General features: G+C 35.6%; 1 long non-coding RNA gene across 1 annotated transcript; it reads right to left on the reverse strand.

Moving 5' to 3' along the window:
* Positions 1-7142: 7142 nt before the first annotated feature.
* LOC140176363 (uncharacterized) lies at positions 7143-11178 on the reverse strand. The gene is made up of 3 exons (XR_011867600.1): positions 10465-11178; positions 10197-10378; positions 7143-7350 (listed from the first exon to the last, which is right to left on the reverse strand). It is a non-coding gene; the product is annotated as an uncharacterized lncRNA (long non-coding RNA).
* Between the last annotated feature and the right edge of the window lie 405 nt (positions 11179-11583).

Here is an 11583-nt window from a genome sequence, read left to right on the forward strand (position 1 = left end):
GTTAAGGTTAGGAGCTCTGTTAATTCCATGGATTAATATAATAGCTTTTCTACTTTTAATGTATGCATTGATTCTTTCTCAAGAGAAAGTTTTTGTTCTTCATCTTAAAGGGTTTGAATGTGTTGGGAAACCATTCTTCTTTGACTTGAATTCTTTTAACCTCTTGAAAAGGTTAATTAATTGAATTAAGCTTTAAAACCAATTCTCACAACTCTTAAGTTTTGAAATTAGACTTTATAAGTGACATCGAATCAACTAGGAGAGATTCTTATGAATTGTGTGGCTTTATAAATCAGTGAACATGTGTAACTCTTTTCTTAAATAATTGACTAAGGGATTAGAGATTAATTAGGTTAAAGAGAAATTGAATCACCAAGGGATTAGGGTTTGATTACTACTGATTTGCCATAGAAGTATCTTTGCATGATTAAGGTGGAAATTGAAAAGTATTAATTCGGAAGTTTTAATATCTCCAAAACCTTAACTTTCTTAATCATATCATCTTTTCAATACTCACTGTTTGTTCTTGTTTACTTGCTGTTTATGTTTCAAGTGTTCAAAACCCTAATTTGGTTGTCTAACTAGATTAATTAGTTAACTATTGCTTACTTAATCCATTAATCCTTGTGTAATCGACACTCACTCACCTGAGTTATTACTTGATACGACTCGTTGCACTTGCCAGTGTTTTGTGGTTTATAAAATCCACATCAAGATAAATGATTTTGGGGTTTTCAATTAGGATTTTTAACTTTTAACCGATATGACTTTGAACCTTGTTGAAAAAATTTTAAAGCTTGAAATGATTTTGAAGTTAATTTATGATTTAACTCATTTAATTTTGAGACGACGGTTGGAGATCTTGAAGATACTTAACGAGCGGATATTTTATACGCTTTTTGGCATCATTTTCATATAGTTTTTATTATGTTTTGTTTAAGTTTTATTATGTTTTCATAAGTTTTAGTGCTAAATTCCCATTTTTGGATTCTACTTTGAGTTTGTGTATTTTATGGTGATTTCAGGTATTTTCTGGCTGAAATTGAAGAGCTTGAGCAAAAGTCTGATTCAGAGACAGAGAAAGCACTGCACATGCTGTCAGGATCTGACCTCTGTGTACTTGAAGGAGCTTTTTAGGAGCTACAGAAGTCCAAATGGTGCGCTCTTAACGGCTATAGAAAGCTAATATCAAGGGCTTTCTAGAAATATATAATAGTCCATAATTTGCTTCGTAAATAAAGGCCTAAAACTGGCGTTCAACGCCAGCCACCAGCCTCATTCCTAGCATCCAGCGCCCACAGGGGAGCAGCTGGCGTTCAACGCCCCTAAGGGGGACTAGCACCTGAAAACACTCAAAGCTTAGCCTAAACACTCACCAAGTGGGCCCCAGAAGTGGATTTTCATACTACTAGACTAGTTTATCTTATTTCTGTAATTCTTAGTTAGCAAAGTAATATATATACAACAAAGATCACCATTGTTAGGGATCTTTGCCCACTTTTACATTTTCCATTGTATTTTTTGAATAATATGAGTCACTAACCTCCTAAAGTTAATGTTAGGAGCTCTCTGAGTTTCATGGAATAATTATACAACTGTTCTATTTCAATATGTCTGATTCTATTCTCTTATGCAACCTTGTTCTTCATCTTATGAATTGAGGGTGACCTGTGACAATCACCCTTATTCTACTTGGGTTCCGTGCGAGTCCTGACCCGGATAGCATTGAACCAGAGCTAGAGATTGCATTACGGATTCCAAAAGAGTACCTGGGCAACTTTGGATACGTGACATAAAATCCCGTTGACCATGGGTAAGTGAGGTCTTTGTGGCATTAGGCTAGAGTCAGAGAAGTAGTGATAAACCCAATTTAGAGGGTTTATCTTGTGTTGAATTTAGAGGATTTTATAACCTTTTAACCCACATTTATCCAAAGAAATAGCATTGTTTTATAACTTCTCCTTTAATTGTGCTTAAGTGTGAAAACATGCTTTTAGGTCTTAAAGTAGCTAAATTCAATTCACCTTGATTCCATTAGATACCTTGATATGTTTGTTAAGTGATTCCAGATTTATGAGGCAAAGATTGGATCAAAGGAATGAAGAAAAAGCATGTATAAATGGAGAACTCATGAAGAAATGAAGGAATTGCAAAAGCTGCAAGCCGACCTCTTCGCACTTAAATGACCATAACTTGAGCTACAAAGGTCCAAATAATGCGGTTCCAGTTGCGTTGGAAAGCTAACATCTGGGGCTTCGAAACGATATAAGATTTGTTAAAGTTGCTACACGTATGGTGATGCGTACACGCACTGTACGCGCACATATCGTTACTGCCATATGATCCACTTAAAGCAATACGTGGCCAGCGAATTCTAAAGTCTTGTGGGCCCAATCCAACTCATTTCTGATGCTATGTAAGCCAAGAATTGAGGGGAATTGACATACTTTAGATACTTTCACACATTAGTTTAGTTTAGTTTAATTTTTGGAGGGAAAGTTAGTTTTAGAGAGAGAAGCTCTCACTTCTCTCAAGGATTAGGAATTAGGATTAGGATTAGTTCTTAGATCTAGGTTTTCATTCATGCTTCCCTCTACTTTTGCTTCTTAATTCATTGTTGTTGCAGTTATCTTCTTTTATTCTTTTGTTGTAATTTTCTTTATGTTGCTTCTATATTTTGTTGTAGATCTACTCTTGTTCCTTCTCTTCTCTTTCAATTCAATTAGAGGTAATTCATAATAATTGTGTTCCTTTTGATTGTTGTTATTGATTTCTTACAATAATTATTGTTAGATTTCATTGTTGTTATCCATTTACTATGCTTTTCTTTAGTGCTTTCCAAGTGTTTGATGAAATGCTTGGTTGGATTTTAGTGTAGATTTTGTTCCTCTTGGCCTAGGTGGAGTAATTAGTGACGCTTGAGTCATCTAATTCCTTTATTGATTGACAATTAGAAGTTGCTAATTGATTTGTATACCACTAAAGCTAGTCTTTCCCTTGGGAGTTGGCTAGGACTTGTGGAATCAAGTTGATTCATCCACTTGACTTTTCTCCATGGTTAGAGGTTAACTAAGTGGTAGCAATGGACAATTTGTGGTCACAATTGAGGAGGATAGCTAGGGTAGGACTTCTAGTTCTCATACCTTGCCAAGAGTTTTGTTAGTTGTTAATTTATTTTCTTTGCAATTTATGTTTCTTGTCTAAAACCTCAAAACCCCAAAATACAACTCATAACCAATAACAAGACATTTTGTTGCAATTCATAGGGAGAACGACCCGAGGTTTAAATACTTCGGTTTATAATTTTAGGGGTTTGTACTTGTGACAAACATAATTTTTGTATGAAAGGACTAATGTTGGTTTAGAAACTATATTACAACGAGACTTATTGTGAATTCTAGACCATACAAAAGTCCTCTCATCAAAATGGCGCCGTTGCCGGGGAATTGCAATGGTGTTGTGTTATGGGTTATTGTATATATGTGAATATTGTGAATAGCTTGATTTTTGGATTTCTTGTTAGTTTTTTCTAGTTTAGGATTTTGTTTCATTATTTTTCTATTAGCTTTTGAATTTTATTTTCTCTTTTCACCATGAATTCTCACTTTGGCTATGAGTTTGGTTCTAATTGTGTTGTAGGAAATGTTAACTTCAATGATGACACTCATTATGGATGGGACCAACAAAGATGGGAGGAGCCTCAAGGAATTGATCACTCCTATTGGCAACAACCTCCAGATACTTATAGGTATAATTTCCATCCTAATGCATATCACTTCAATGGCTATGGTAAAACTTTATGTGAAAATCAAGTACTACCATCATATGCCTATGACTCTTATCCTCAACATGAACCACAACCATTCTCACAAGCCTCTCATTACCAAACACCTTCCTATGATCCATATCCATCACATGACCAATCACACATACCATATTCTTATGACCATTATGAGCAAGAACCTTTGGAACCACCACAACCTTATCATGACTACTATGAACACTCAAGGTAGTGCATACTTTAGCCTACCAATGCTTGAACACTCAAGGTGCTTCCATGGCCACATGTGAAAAATCAATTGAAGATCATAGCATGAAGGAGAGATTGGAAACTCCAGTGGAAAATGAGGGACACCATTTTGTGTTGGAACAATTGGAGAAGCCTATGTTTATTAAAGAAAAGGAAGAAGTGGTTGAAGATTTAGGAGATGTTGAAAGTCCATGGGAATGTAGCATCATGGAGCACTCTTCCAAGAAGCTTGATATTGATATTGAGGAGGGTGCGCAACCTCCAAGGCATATCATAGTAGGAGACTTGAAAGAGGCTTATCAAGAGATGGATTCAATCATGGATGAATTTCTATCTACAATTGAATCCTTTCCCATTGGACATGAAGTTAAAATTATAGAAGAATGTGTGCAACCTCCCATACCCTTGGTGAGCAATGAGAAAGAAGGTGAATCGGAAGAGAGCTACTAAGAGGAAAAAGTTGGCATGGTGTATATCGAAATTGAAGAATATGAAGAGGTTGATCAAGAGGTAGATTCATTCATCAATGAATTCCTATCCAAAATTGAGGCACCTCTCATTGGGCAAGAAATCAAAGTTCTTGAAGACAACACCAAGCCAAGTGATAAAAAGGAAAAGGTTGAAATTAAAGAGGCTTGCGAAGAGGTGGAAACAACTAAAGAAGAGCCTAAAAAAGTAGACCTCGCATGGTCTAAGTGTAGGGAGGTCACCCTCCCCAAGTCACCATCCAACACAACATTCAAGTGGGTAAAATTCTTATCACTAAGCTTTGCTTTCTCACTTGAATATGGATTAATCGAAAATGATGGTCAACTTAGAGCTCTTTGTGGAATTAAGAGTAAAAAGGAGTTGTGTAGTGGTTGGATGTTTGGAATTAGGCTCATCAAGGTCAAAGCTTCAAAGTATAGGGACTATGATTGGATGAATGCTACTTTACATGGGTCTAGGAAGAAGACTTGGTGCACTAAGGAGAATTCTACTTGTCATACTTGTCAACCACCCGAACGAAAAATTCATGAAGATCAACAAGAAGATAGGTGCGAAAATAATATATGGGACCCCGGATCGAAGTGCGAAGACCAACTATGGGAGCTTATATCTTGGGTGGAACTCCATCCAAACTTGGTGAAGATGGTTGGAACTTCTGTCAACCATTTGAGGAGCAAGGATCCTTAGAGATTCAAGGATGAGTACAAGCATAAGCCACCATGACAAGAGCTTCCCAAAGGTCCAACTTAAGGACTTAAACTAAAAGTGGTAGGTGGGAAACACCCCACCATGGTAAACTCTTTCCACTCTCTTGTAGACTTGATTAATAAGTGATTTGAGTTACCATTGTAGGTAGTTTTCTTTCCATATACTTGTTTCAATAAATTGGTTGTTAGTTACTTGTGATGCAAGTTTCCTTGTTTATTTTTGAAAAAATCTTCAACAACCAAATAGAATTCTATAATTTTGCATTTGTAGTTGATTTTGGAGTTGTAGGTAGTGTTAGGGAGATTTTAGGCTGTTTTTAGTATTTCTGAAAAAACAAAAAAAAAAGTGTCAAGGACGCGTACGCACGCTGTGCGCGTGCACGTCCATACATATATGCAGGCCCATACTCTATCCAGAGAGTTGGGCCAATCTCGCGCAAAAGCTGGGCCAACTACACAACTGTGCGTACGCGTGCACGCGCAGCGCGCATACGCGTCGATATCCATATTTTCAATATGCGCGCGCCCGCGCACATGCCGCATGCGCGCCGATTCGCCAAAATCATTTCCAGGCCAAGGACCCGAGACTTGTGCCAGTTCTGGGCTGGCTTTGAGCCTTTAGCCCAACTCACCTTGCGCGGACGCACACTGTACGCGTCCGCGCCCACACCTCTACAACTCACCCACGCGTACGCGTAACTTTTTAAATGGGGCAATAAACAAGTCATTCGCATAACTTTTTGAAGGAGCTCATCAGTTGTAGAAACCCATCCACCTTGCTCTTCTTTGCATGCACCGAGGACGGTGTAATGTTCAAGTGTGGGGAGGTCATTCGACCGATTTCTATGGGTAACAATTTCCTTTTCAACACCAATTTTTTTTATTTTATTTGTTAGATTAGTTATTGCATTGCATGATAGGATGCATGTTAGTTAGAATTTTTATATATTCTATCACTTCTTTTTATGCTAGGACTACTTGGTTAGGGTGATGATTTCTTTTCCAAGAAAATTATTTTAGGGCACCCTACCAATTTGAAAAATTTTTGGTTGAACTTTCTTGAAAGAATTTATTTTAGAACATGGTTTTGAGCTAAGAACACAAGCTTGTGAGATTTGATCCTAATGGCGTGGTTACATCTTATAACCACTTATTTTCCTTCTTCTGTGCATTATTCTCTTTCTATGATTGTAATCTTTGATTTGTTTGATTCTTTATGTCCATTATTTTGTGTATTCATGCATTTATATGATTGAGGCCATCATTTCATGTAGCTCACTTACCCAAATAGCCTTACCTCTTATAATCCATTGTTAGCCAATTTGAGCCAATGCTTAACCCACTTTGTTCATAATTTTAGCACATTACAAGCCTTAAAGCGGAAAACAATAAAAGTCCTTAATTCGGATATTTGATTGGCTTAGGCTAGTGTGTGTGTGTGTGTCATTTAAGTGTGGGAAATCTTGGAATATTTGGTGAATAAAAGGGTAGTTTTGTATTTTTGTTATAAATATTGGGAATTAGGTATATGCTCATGTGTAATGAATGTAAAACCTTATGCATTGATGATCTTGTATATAGAAAGAAAAATGAGAAAAAGGAAAAGAAAAAAAACAATATGGAAAAGAAAAAGAAAAAAATAGAAAAAGAAAGAAACAAAGAAAAAGAAAGAAATAAAAGGGGACAAAATGCCCCATAGAAAAGCTCAATAAGGGTCAATGCATAAGTTGTAACATCCCTTCCAGCAAAATACCTTGCTTAAGTCAGGGTATTTCTACTAGAAAGAACGTTACGTGACATTTTCTAATATTAACTACTTAATTACTGAGCCTTTGTATCGATTTCGCGTTTCAGTTTTAAGAAAATGCCAGAAAATTTTGTTTTTATTCATTAATGACATGTATCAAGGATAAACATTGCAAATAATAATAACAATCACATAAGTATTATTAATAGTAATTCTTATACATAAGAAGTCATATAAACCCAAATACAACACCTACCCCTCTGTTAAAATAAAACCTCAAAGGACAAGAGCGAGGGGACTCTATGAAAGCAATTAAAACCATAAAGAAAACCTACTAATTGCTCGCAGCTTCAAATTGTGTCTTCAAACCTATGTCACTGAAAGGGTGAAAAATTTGGGGGTGAGAACCAAACCACATGTTCTCAGTAGAGGTTGAGAATGCCGTGAAAGTAAAGAATAAAGCGCAAATAGTTAATTTCATTCAGAGACATCTAAAAGAAAATTAACCTTCTTTAAAAGTATTAGTTAATTATTCAAAATCCTAGACCCATATTTTCTTTATAAAACTCGTAAAAGTTTCCTAGACTGTATGAATGACTAATCTGTTCCAAGCATAGGTTCATTAAGTCTATGCTGAACCAACTCAATCTTTCATACTTACTAAACCTCAAACACAATCCAATCACGGCCTCAGGCCCAAGCAATTCAACCAACACCCAATTCACCACAATCCAGCCAATCAGTTACAAACACAAGTAATGAGGTTCAAACACAATCAAGAGCAATTATATCAAGTATAGCAATTAGCAGTTAACAGAATTATTCATTTAGGCAAACCAATTACAATATACACACCCAAACAATGTCACATAGATGCATATGATGAATGTCTAGTCCTAGTATAGGCCATGAGCTCATGTGTCGGTTGGCTGCCCGCAATCCCGACATTTATCCGGTCACAAGTAATCCCGATTTCCCGGATACGATTTTCCATTCCTAAATAAATGCGCATATGATAATAGCCGCTCATTTGAGACAGCCTCTGCTTACTGCAGGAAAATATATATATACTTTGCTCTGCTCTGGGGAAGCGGAAAATGGCTGTAGGTAACTTAGTTTCCCTACAGAAGCTCTGTGTTGCATTAAGCAACTAATATATATAAATATAACTCTGGGTTGCATCAAGCAACTAATATATATATGTATATATATATATATATATATATATATATATATATATATACAAATATCTCTTTACTCTGCTCTGGTTTCTCTTTTCTCTGCATCTCTTTACTCTACTCTAGTTGCTCTGTTCTCTGTATCCCTTTACTTTTCTCTAATTACTCTTTCATCTGTATCTATATTACTCTTTTTCTCTTTATCTCTTTACTCTTTTGTAATTGTAAATATGCAAGCGGGACAAAACCCACGCCCTTGCCAACAATCTCGTATACCAAATAATTTCTTCTTACAGGAATTATTGAAGTTTTTATCATTAAATAAGCCTTAAATATTGATTTGGATTAAGTCATTATACTTTTGTAAAAATTTGGATATAATCTCCTTTAAAAATAGGACTTATCCACCCTTACGGGTTCCTTCTTTCTCAACATTTCGTCAGCCTCTTTCAGCAATTGCCACAGCAATATATTCTCAAAAACATTTGATAGTAGAAAATCTATTTCTTAAATTCCATATCCAAAATAATTACCAACACAACTTGGCAGCCTGATTTCCATTTTGTTTTTAAAATATCAAATGAATTCGGAATCATGCAAACTTTATATCCATACGACTGTCTCGGATTAAACTTTCTATTAAACCAAAAATCATAATTTTTTGCTGACTCTAGCTTCGGGAATATAAGCAAAACTGTGACTGCTCTACAGTGTTCTAAATCCAGAAAACAGCAGCAGCATACAAGATTCGAAATTTCATATAAAATCCAAATTGAATCCAACCACCTTCAAAATTAATGTGGTTAAACTTAACTTACCCAAATTGCTTTCTCAATTGGTTCCAGGGTCATACCATTTTTAATGAAGGAGTTACGTAGCTTGGAAGTTAGGTAATTTTCTGCAGAATTCTGTTTTACAAAGCATTAAACACAACCTCTTCCAAGTCCCATAACTCACTTATTAAAACATGGAAAACCCTGAAATTTGAATCATATGTACTAAACATATTCAACTTTCATCTCCAATTAGTTGCATCTCAATATCATTCCAGAATTAAAAATTATAAAGTCTCAAAGTTACTGACTTAGAAAACAAAACCTGACTTTTACTGCATAATACATCTTACTTTAAAAATCCAAATCTTTAAAACCACAACTCTAACAATTCTAAATTTTTATGAAATTAAAGTATTAGGACCAAAGTTTCATTTAAAATTGGTTCCATTCCAAAATTCAAACAGGAGAAATTCCAATAGAGGAAACAAGTTGCTACTGTGTTAAACGTTCTGCAGAAAACCCAGATTTGACATCCATAATTCAAAAATTTACCACAAATCATAAACTTAATGAAAAAGTCTCAAATTTACCAGTTTAGTTCCTTATATCCCTAAGTTTAACCCAGGCTTAGTCTCATACAATTCCGATCATCACAGAATTAGTTAAAGTCTTTCAAAATTACTGTTTTCACTTAAAGGTAATGCAGAAATTCAGATTTTATGGCTTAACTTTGAAAAATCATAACTAAATCTTCAGTTAATACGAAACCTCCAAATTTAAATCCTAACAACTACACTTGTTAAAGTTTACTCAGATTTTAATCTCACACCATTTTGATTGCTAGCAAATTATTAGGCCGTCCTCAAAGTAACCATTCTATTTTGAAAACCAAATTCTTAATAATAGTTTAGTCTTTTGGGCCCTAATTCTTCAACAATTCTCAATCCAGTATCAAATATATCAAATGATTATCTTAGTCTCAACCATTTATTCATAATCAGTCAACATCACAATCCTCTACTAATCTCAAGTCACTTTCATAGCCATAGCAATATACCAAACAACCATTTCAACAACCAACAATCAATAATTCAATCATCTACCATACATAATTACAATCAATTCAATCACAGCACCAAGCACAATCGCAATCACAATCCAACATTCATATAATCAATCAATTACTCAAAGTTATTAAATCTATTTGCAGTTATTCAATAAACCTTGTAGGCATTCTTAAATTAAAATCGTTTAAGTTAAACCCCCTACCTCGATTAGCTGAACTCGCACAAATTAACCACTATAAGCCCGCTTATTTTGAATTCACAGCAACAGCAACAATTTCAACGTAATCCCGCAGCAGTAAAACTCTTGTGACTAGCTATAGCATAACAGCAGCAACATCAACGACCTCAACACCAATTGTGATTGCTCAGGAGATAAATTGACAACTAGAACAAAACCATATGCTGCTATAATTAGGATAGAGTATAACGGATGAATAAAAATGATAGAAGAGTAAGGAAGAAAGCGTTACTGGCTTAAGAAACAGAAAATTGACATTGGAACTGGAACAAAGAGGATGATGATGCTGGCTAGACTGAAAGATGGTGGCAGCAAATTGCTTTCTCTAATAACAAGCTCCAACCACGGCAGTTCCAACGGATATGGCACGACAAGGTACATCAGAGGTAGAGACATGGTTGACCCAAAGCAACAAGGTCACGGTGATGGCGGCTCCGGCAGCTAGGACGCAACCTAGTCCGTCACCAACGGCAGTGGTGACCACGAACCATAGTGACGGCGACGACACCGGCGGCGATCCCCACCAGCATCGCCTCTTCTTTTCTTGGCAACAGAGCTCCCTTTCCTCTTCCAATTTGCGCTCCTCTCCCCTGTTCTGTTCGGCGTCAGTGGTAACCCTAGCAGGGACAATAGCGATCGAAGCTTCCGCAATGATCACCAGGCACGGTAGCGACACTACCTTCTCCCTCTATCATGCGCGTCTCTCTGTTCTTCGTGGTGCTTCCCCCTCCGATTTCAATGCCAGTGACAGTAATGACACCTTCCGTCGTCACCCTCTCCTCTGGCTTCCCTGATCCCTCTTCTCCCTTTCATCAATTTCTCGTTTCCCCTTTGCTCCCTCTTTGTTCCCCTTTCTCTCTTTTTTCCCTTTCTGAACGTATAGGCATTTAGGTTTTGTAAAATTAGGTTAGGTTTAAGTTTTAATTTGGGAATTCTAGAGTTAGGTAAAATATATAGGAGTAACATAACAATGTTATAAAATATTCGAGATAGAATAAAAATTCAGAAATCAAATATAATACTATAAAGATTACTTTCGAAATGCATAAGATTTTCACTATCGATCTATTTTTGAGCTCAAATAATTATTTCTAAATTAAATTATAAAGTAAACATACTAATCACATTTTATAAAATACGGTTAAACTCGAAATATCAATTACCTAAATCAAATTATATGACCTATCATTATATTTCCATCATAACTTTAATTTCAGTTTATATAAAATAACTAATTAAAATAAAAATTGTACATAAATATTAATTGACTTAAGCTTAGAGTATTTACAAAAATCCATTTAATCATTCCTAATAAAATAAACCATAATTCATTCATAATAGAAATTACTTA

The sequence above is a fragment of the Arachis hypogaea genome, chromosome 11 (genome assembly GCF_003086295.3).
Source record: "Arachis hypogaea cultivar Tifrunner chromosome 11, arahy.Tifrunner.gnm2.J5K5, whole genome shotgun sequence".
NCBI classification, from domain to species: Eukaryota; Viridiplantae; Streptophyta; class Magnoliopsida; order Fabales; family Fabaceae; genus Arachis; species Arachis hypogaea.